The sequence below is a fragment of the Rhipicephalus sanguineus genome, chromosome 2, assembly GCF_013339695.2.
Source record: "Rhipicephalus sanguineus isolate Rsan-2018 chromosome 2, BIME_Rsan_1.4, whole genome shotgun sequence".
Lineage (NCBI taxonomy): Eukaryota > Metazoa > Arthropoda > Arachnida > Ixodida > Ixodidae > Rhipicephalus > Rhipicephalus sanguineus.
The window spans coordinates 204,611,672-204,620,188 of NC_051177.1; the positions used below are offsets into that span (position 1 = coordinate 204,611,672).

General features: G+C 48.1%; 1 pseudogene; it reads right to left on the reverse strand.

Moving 5' to 3' along the window:
• Window positions 1-80: 80 nt before the first annotated feature.
• LOC125757441 (uncharacterized) lies at window positions 81-7,987 on the reverse strand (annotated as a pseudogene).
• Between the last annotated feature and the right edge of the window lie 530 nt (window positions 7,988-8,517).

Here is an 8,517-nt window from a genome sequence, read left to right on the forward strand (position 1 = left end):
CACTCCTATGTACCCGTGCCCGAACAATTTTCCCATGAAAGCACCGCAAGGGTACAATAGGGCTTCATTATTCCAGCATACTAGTGCAGACGTATACGTCGATTACTGTGCGCAGCATCGAACATATCAATAACACGCTGAAGATCTATCTTACTGGCAAGAGATCGCTCGACCGCAAGCACAGCTAGGTGGCTCAGACGGTTGTTGGTCATCTTGCTGCGAAGATAAGTCTTCAGTCTTCGAAGGCACGAAAATGTGCGCTCACAAGATGATGATGATGCCGGTATCGTCGCAGCGATAACACCTAGCTTGTGCAGTTCGTGGAAGGCTAGCTTATACTCTCCCAAGACAGTCACCAATTGCATCAATGTTTCTATCTTACACTTCCTTTCGGCTTCGATGCGCTGAAGAATTTTTATTACCAACTTGCACTCAACTTCAACGCTGTCGATGTCGCATGCATAGGGCTCAGCGAAAGGCTTGAATAAGGAGATGTTCATAAAATTCTCACTCTGGGGGTGGAGGGCGCTGACTCTGCAGAGTACATCATTATTCTCCGTCAACCGCCTAGTCAGTTCCGCAATGAGGTGGTGCACAACGGGTAGAAAATCTTTTACTCTGAATGTTTACTTTGGATTTGGGGACGCTTCTTCAACCGGCCGTTCGTCACTCAATACAAACTGCTCTAAATGGAGCGGAAGGCGCTTCGTTCTCTGCTTTTCCCTTCGGGGCACCCCGTTCTCCTCAGAAATACTGCAGGTTCGCGCCCACACAGTGTCAAATGCGCTCTGCGAATTTCTCATTTCGGAGAACTCGTCAATGACTGTGCGTGCTGTTGTATCGTGACAAAGAAAGACGGGAACCAGGCGAACTTGATAGCAGGGGGCTTACTGCTTTATTTGACGCATCAGGGGCGTCTCAGTACAAGGAACGAAACATAAGACATAAGACTTATAATACAGATAGCTGCCGGCTTTTTATAGCCTTCACAAGGGCGTTACATCATAGACACGTGGACAGGCATGCAAGAAGTCAACATAGTGGCCGCACCGATCTTATCACAGATTGCCTCCAATTTGCGCACAGCCGAAAGGCGTCATGCGTGCCATTATTCATATGTAACATCCCTTCCCTCTTAGGCGAAAAGTCACATTACATAAACAACACTTTTTAGGGCACTAGTACAGTTTAGGTACAAACAACACCGTATGCAATCACTCATTGCCTTTGCATAATTTCATTCGTACATAAATCGGTCCGGTGGCCGCCGAGTACGAGTGCTGCGCCGCGGCAACACTGGGGAGGAAGTAGGAGGACTAGCAGTTCCCACACGTGTGTTACTGTTGTTGCTGTCAGGGAACGATGCCCAATCAGGTTGCACATCGTGATCACTGGTACTCTCAGGCACTCTGTTTGCTGCTCTCAAATGATCTGCATGCACGAACCTTATGCGCTGTCGCACACGGACCAAAAATGTAACATTAGACACAACTTTTATCACTTTGCCACGAAACCATTTAATAGTTTCTCCTCTGACAGATCTGACCATGACTGCATCCCCCACAGCAAAAAGTCTAGTCGCACCGCGACGTTTGTTAGCACTGCTCTCAGTCACTTTCATTTTGTTTTTCATTGCTTCAGTCATATCTGGTTTCAACAAAGATAGACGCGTTCGCAATTTCCTTCCAAGGAACAGTTCGCTAGGTGTCTTATTAGTGAACGAATGAGGAGTCGTTCTGTAAGAAAAAAGAAAATTATCTACTTTGTGCTGCAAGCTTCTGCTGCAGTTGGTCTTTTGATCCACAAGTAGTGATTTCAAAAGAGCCTTTTTCACTGTCTGTACGGCCCGCTCGGCTGCTCCATTTGACTGAGGGTGGTAAGGTGGAGTGAAAGTGTGCTTTACTCCATTTTTGCGAAGGAATTCTTGAAACACGGAGCCTGCAAACTGGGGACCATTGTCCGTCACCACTTCAACTGGCAGACCATAAGACGCGAACACGGAACGGACAACTTCAGCTGTTTTCTGCGCAGTTGTACTGGACATTAGTTTGACTTCCACCCACTTAGAATGCGAGTCAACCATGACCAGAAAGGATTCGCCATCTTTTTCCGCGAAGTCCATGTGTACGCGCTCCCAGTTGTTGGAACACCACATCCATTGCTGCAATGGTGCGGCTGGAACTGAAGCTCGGACACTGTCACAAATTTCGCATTTTTTTACACACTCCTCAAGGTCTTTGTCAATGTTAGGCCACCACACAATTCCGCGAGCAAGCATCTTCATTTTGGTAATTCCAGGATGCTCTTCGTGCAACAAGTCTAAGACGCTCTGTCGCAATGAACTGGGGATCACTACACGGTTATTCCAAAGAAGACAGTCCATATCTAATGAAAGTTCGTACCTTCTGATAAAATATGGCTCTAGAGCTTTGTCGACTGCTTTCGGCCACCCGTGCCATGTCATTTCACGCACCATTCTCAGCTCTCTGTCTTTATCTGTTTCTTTCGCTACTTCCTTAGCCGTCAGCGGTAACTCTGGAATGGGCGAAAAATAGTTCACGGCTTCCTGCGTAGGCACCCGCGGCAACGGTAACCTAGACAGCCCGTCTGCATTTCCAATCGAGCCACCCTTCCGGCCGGTAGTCAATCGTATACTGATAACTGGCAAGCAAATTAGACCAGCGGTGGATCCTTGCTGCTGCAACGGAACTCGCATGTTTCTTTGGGTCGAAAATGTAGGTGAGCGGCTGATGATCCGTCACGATAGTACACTGTCTGCCATACAGTAAACTTCTGAATGCCGAACACGATTGCAAGCGCGTCTCTTTCAATGTGGGCGTAGTTCCTTTCAGCTGTATTTAGCGTTCGAGAAGCGTATGCCACCGGTCTGTCTTCCCCATTGACCACATGAGAGATAACGGCAGCTACGCCATGCGCTGACGCGTCACATGTTAGCTTCAGCGGTTTTGCTGCATCGTACAGCTCGAGAACCGCGTCACTACAGAGAAGTTTCTTGCAACATTGAAAACTTTCTTTGCATTCCTGGGACCAATTCCACTGATTTTCTTTCCTGAGCAGTTTGTGCAATGGCTCTAGTGTTTCGGCCAGACACGGCAAGAACTTAGCGTAAAAGTTCAAAAGTCCTAAGAAAGCGCGTAGCTCGCCTACGTTCTTAGGTTCGGGCGCTTTCAGTACGGCCTCAACCTTTTCTTTTGTCGGCTTCAGTCCTGCACTACTAATCTCATGCCCGAGATACTTAACGCTGCTCTGAAAAAATTTGCATTTTTCGGCATTTGCGCGAATGCCATGCTTCTTAAGCTGCTCTAGAACACGCTCAGTGTTTTCTGCGCATTCTTCTCGAGTTTTGCCTGCAATCAGAACGTCATCCAGATAGCACGCGGTCCCCGGAATTCCTTTTAGGATTTGGTCCATGACCGACTGAAACAACTCAGGGGCGCTTGCCACGCCGTACGGAAGACGTCTGAATCGAAACAAGCCGAGGTGCGTGTTCACTGTAAGAATTTCTTGCGACCTTTCATCTAGCTCGAGTTTCAGATATGCTTTTGATAAATCCAATACAGTGAAAACTGTACCTCCTGCTACCGTCGCAAAAATATCTTCAGGCAAGGGAAGTGGATAGTGATCTATCTTAAGGTGCGGGTTTACCGTCACACGATAGTCGCCGCAAAGTCTCACACTTTTGTCGCCTTTCAACACCGTTTCGAGGGGCGTTGCCCAGTCACTGTGTTGGACTCGGTAGATAATGTCAGCCTGTTCCAAATTTCTGAGCTCCGTTTCCACGCTGTCATGAAGTGCATAAGGCACTGGCCTCGCTTTGCAAAAAATTGGCTGGGCAGTGTCCTTCAGCACCAAGCTTCCTTTGAAACCTTGTATCACGCCGAAGCCTTTCTCAAACACTTCAATGTACTTTCGCTTCAAAGAATTTTCAGTTGTCACTGTATTTGCCGACAATACCTGTTGCCAGTTCAACTTAACTTGAGACAACCAATCCCGGCCTATCAAATTTGGCATGGCACTCCCCTTTACGTTTTGCGCAATGATCAACGGCAAAGTGTGGTCCTTGCCTTCATAGGTTAGCCGGACTTCAACTCGCCCGGTTACTGGAATCGAACTTCCATTGTAGGCTGTTAACCTTACGTTACTCTTTCCACAGTGCTTGTGTGGAAACAATTTCCGGAACTCACTTTCGCTCATTATCGAGACTGCGGCTCCCGTGTCGACCTGCATCTCGACCTGTTTGCCGTCAATCAGTACGCTTACATTGTACGCCCCCGCCTTAGGCGTCATTTCCACTCTAAACAACAGAGTTTCCTCACTGGTAGCATCTACATTTGTCACTGATCTAATTTTAGTTCTGCACATTTTTGCCAAGTGTCCCGTTTTCGAGCATTTAAAGCACTTGCTATACAAATGCGGACACTTCTTCGCGACATGTGAGCTACCACATCTAGTACAGGCAACATTGGTCCTTTGAGGCGGAAAGTGCTTTTTACCTTGTGCAGAAGACTACCGTTGCCAGTTGACGTCTTCAGTGGCACAGGCGCTGTTGGTCGCGTCGCTGCTACGGACTTCCTTGTTCTGTCCTTGCGCTGCTTCCATTCCCAGCGCTGCACTGTAAGCCTTTTCGAAGGTGAGGTCCTTGTCTTCCGTCGCGAGGAGCTTGCACCGGATGGCGTCGTTGTGTAATCCCACAATGAGGCGGTCCTGAATTGCCTCTTCAAGAAACGTGCCGAAGTTGCACGTGGCTGCCATCTTCTTGAGTTCCACGACGAAGTCACTGATGCCTTCACCTGGGCGTTGGTCTCTCCGGTAGAACTTGTACCGTTCCACTACCACAGAACGCTTGGGCGTGTAGTGGTTTCGCAGGGTCTCCACAACATCTTCGTAGCTGGCTTCTACGGGAGTCTTCGGAAAAAGCAGATTTTGAAGCGTGATAAACGCGGCCTCTCCGATAAGTGTCAAGAACACCTGCTGCTTCGTTTCCTTGTCTATCTTGTTAGCAGTTGCGAATGCCTCGAAGCGTTGCCCGTAGACTTCGAAGTCACCCTTCTCCGGTGAAAACTCCGGCAGGTGAACCAGAATCCCGCCGCTGTTCGCCATGGTAGTGGGCGTTAAATCCGTAGTCCGATGTCCAACATCTTCGTCGCCATTGTTGTATCGTGACAAAGAAAGACGGGAACCAGGCGAACTTGATAGCAGGGGGCTTACTGCTTTATTTGACGCATCAGGGGCGTCTCAGTACAAGGAACGAAACATAAGACATAAGACTGATAATACAGATAGCTGCCGGCTTTTTATAGCCTTCACAAGGGCGTTACATCATAGACACGTGGACAGGCATGCAAGCAGTCAGCATAGTGGCCGCACCAATCTTATCACGGATTGCCTCCAATTTGCGCACAGCCGAAAGGCGTCATGCGTGCCATTATTCATATGTAACACGTGCCATGATGCATGCCTGACTATAAGATTGCAGTCTCTACTTTGCAATAGGTCCGAAAGAACATTAAGGCGGCTAAGTACCTTGGTAAATAGGCTTAAATGAAAGAGAAACGCGAAGTTCATTTGCTCAAGCAGACCCCTTGCTTCCGTTGCCCGCCTGCTGTTTGTAGCGATGACTTCGGCGAGACATACAAGGATTGCAGGAAAGCTTTTCATTGCAGCTCTGCAAGCCGCTATCTGGCAGGCCCATCGTGTATCGCTGATACGCTGCAGCTCTGTCACTGACAAAGACAACCTTTTTTTGCCCATCTACGTACATGGAGTGAACGGCAGATCCACTTACGAAGACATAGAGGCATTCCAAAAGAGAGAAAAAAACCCTCGCCGGTTTTATCGCCTTGCAGACATCCACGATTACAAGGTTGAGGCGGTGGTGCATGCAATGTACGTACACTGCCTGCGGCACTTCCTGCCTGAACAGCGCCGCGATGCCCCTTGAGGCAACGTGCCTTGAGGTACCGCTCATGGCACTCGCACCATCATACGTTTGAGCAATGCAAAGCGGAGGATCAATGTCGCAGCGATTCAACGTTTCCTTTACGTAGCTCAGGAGCGACCTTGCATCCAATTGCTCAGCGTTGCGGAATCCAAGGAACCGCTCTGACGTAGTACCTTATTACAACTGATAACAGTTCCGCCTTGCTTAGGTCCTCGGTTTCATCGACGATAAGTGCGAAGCACTGGGAGCTTTTTATCTCTTCCTTTATACTTGTTAATTTCATTTCATTTCATTTCATTTATTACACCTTAAGGGCCCGAAGGCATTACATAAGGGGGGGCATACACATGTTTCCATACAGTATGATATAATAATTGGTAAGAAATCAAATCAAACAAAATAAGGAGAACAAGTAAATGTAGCATCGGGTACGTACACAATGAAAAATTCAACATCCTTTGGTATGCGCATATTAGAAAAAATAGGAGATACACAGGTTTCGCAAAAGTGAAATAACTGTAACTGGTAACAAAAAAAAGGAAAAGAGAAACAAATGTAACATTGCATACACAAGACAATTCAACATGCTATGGTAGGTACCTATTGTTGGACAAAATGGCAGGTTAGTTTTTCGCGAAATTTTTCTCGATCTGAACAGGAAGCAATGGCGTTAGGTAGCGTGTTCCACAAGGTTATTGCGTGTGGGAAAAAAGAGTTATTCATCGCCGCTGTGCGACCACTTATGTGTGCAATGGGACATGTGTGAGCTAATCTCGATGATGTTCGTACAGGTGGAATAAGAAGCGTATGTCTTGTGGGTGACTGATAAAAGAAGCAATGGAGCAGGCAAAGACGAGCAATTATGCGACGTGATTCAAGGGCTGGAAGTGATAGGGTGTGTTTCAAAGCAGTTATACTAATGTATGGTGAGTATTGGGATGATATAAAACGCGCTGCGCGGTTTTGCACTGCTTCGATTTCATCTGTAAGATATGATTGCGATGGGTGCCAAATGGATGACGCATACTCGAGCTTCGGTCGCACATATGTTAGGTATGCCAGCAATGTGATGTGGCTGAGAATTTCGAGGATCTGGTCTTGTATCGAATGATGAACATACTTCGCGTTCGCTGCTCCACCCTTCAATTTCCTTCCTACAACTTCGTCATATTTAGCAAACAAGTTCAAGAGCTCAACGAAGTTTCCCTTGTTTTCACTTGTGGCACCTTCATCGTGTCCCCTCTGAGCAATTCCTTGAACGGCAGTAAATCGCAATATATCTGCAACTCTTGCTATATAGAGACGATTTTCCTGCACCTCCCTGGAGTACGCGTCGCTGAGATGTGATGCAACTAACTTGCTTTGCCCTCCCGACTTCATCTGCGTGTAGGAAACCCACGATGCCTGGCAAGTCTTATGCGCGAGTGAGTTTTCGTGCTTTCTGAAACCAGCGTCTTTTTCTAGGGCTTTTTTCCAATTACTGTATCCAACATTGACAAATGCAGATTTCTCATTGACGCCATTTGAAAACATTCTGCAAGGGTAACAGAAAGCTGCGTCAGCCCGTGCACTGTACTCCAACCAAGTACATAGGCGATACCAGTCCGAGTTGAAGCTCCTGCTCAATTTGTCGTACTTCTTAGATGAAAATGGGTTCAGTATTGGCTGTGTGGGTTGCTCTGCCTTGAATTTCGAGATGTCCAACTGGCCTGCTTGGTCGGCATCTACAGAGGCGGTAAATTCGGTCGCAGAATCAGGTTCATCCCTTGCGGCCCACGATGCGGAAAGCTCGTCACATTCGCTGTTCGTATGCACCGGCGAGGACGGGCAGGCGTCGTCAAAAGCGGTGCTACACAGAGTCTCTTCAAGTGGAATCGAAACGGAGCACTGAGCAGAATTTTCTTGTTCTTGGAGCGTCTCCGAATCTTCGGTTGTTGAATCAGAAAGCTCGGGGGGGACGACTTTTTGCTTGGCCCGCTTGCTCGAAGTCGAAAAAAAGTCGGCAATGGACCTTTTCTGCGACATGCTGAGGCAATTAACCCAATGTCCTGTACGTAGACTGCACGTTGGAGTGGCGGCGAGACGGTCTGGCGTTTCCTCCTGCGTCACAAGCACTGCTTGGGGGCTATCGAGTACGGTGTAAGAAAAAGACTCCCACGGTGTAAGAAAAAGTATGTCTTAGACAGAAATTTGACATTTTGTTTCATACCGCCTACCTTGGGTGAGCTTTTCGGCGCCTTTGGGGGGGGAGCAGAGGGGGGGGGGGGGCAGGTGATAATTATTGGGGGGGGGGGGGGCTCCAGCCCGCCCCCATGCCCCCACTGGCGCCGTCCCTGCTTGTCAAGGTGGCGTAGCGCGAATCAGGACGAGGACACACATGCGACTAAGACGAACTAGCCCTAACCACTACTCTCCTAAGCCATTGTTAAGATAGAGAGTGGTTAACCAGCGTAAGTTTGGTTTACATTCTAGCATGCCGAGTCACGAGCATGGTGGCGACATAGCACAAGTGGGATAGACTCGCAGCTGTTGTTTGAATTATATAGAGTACGGCG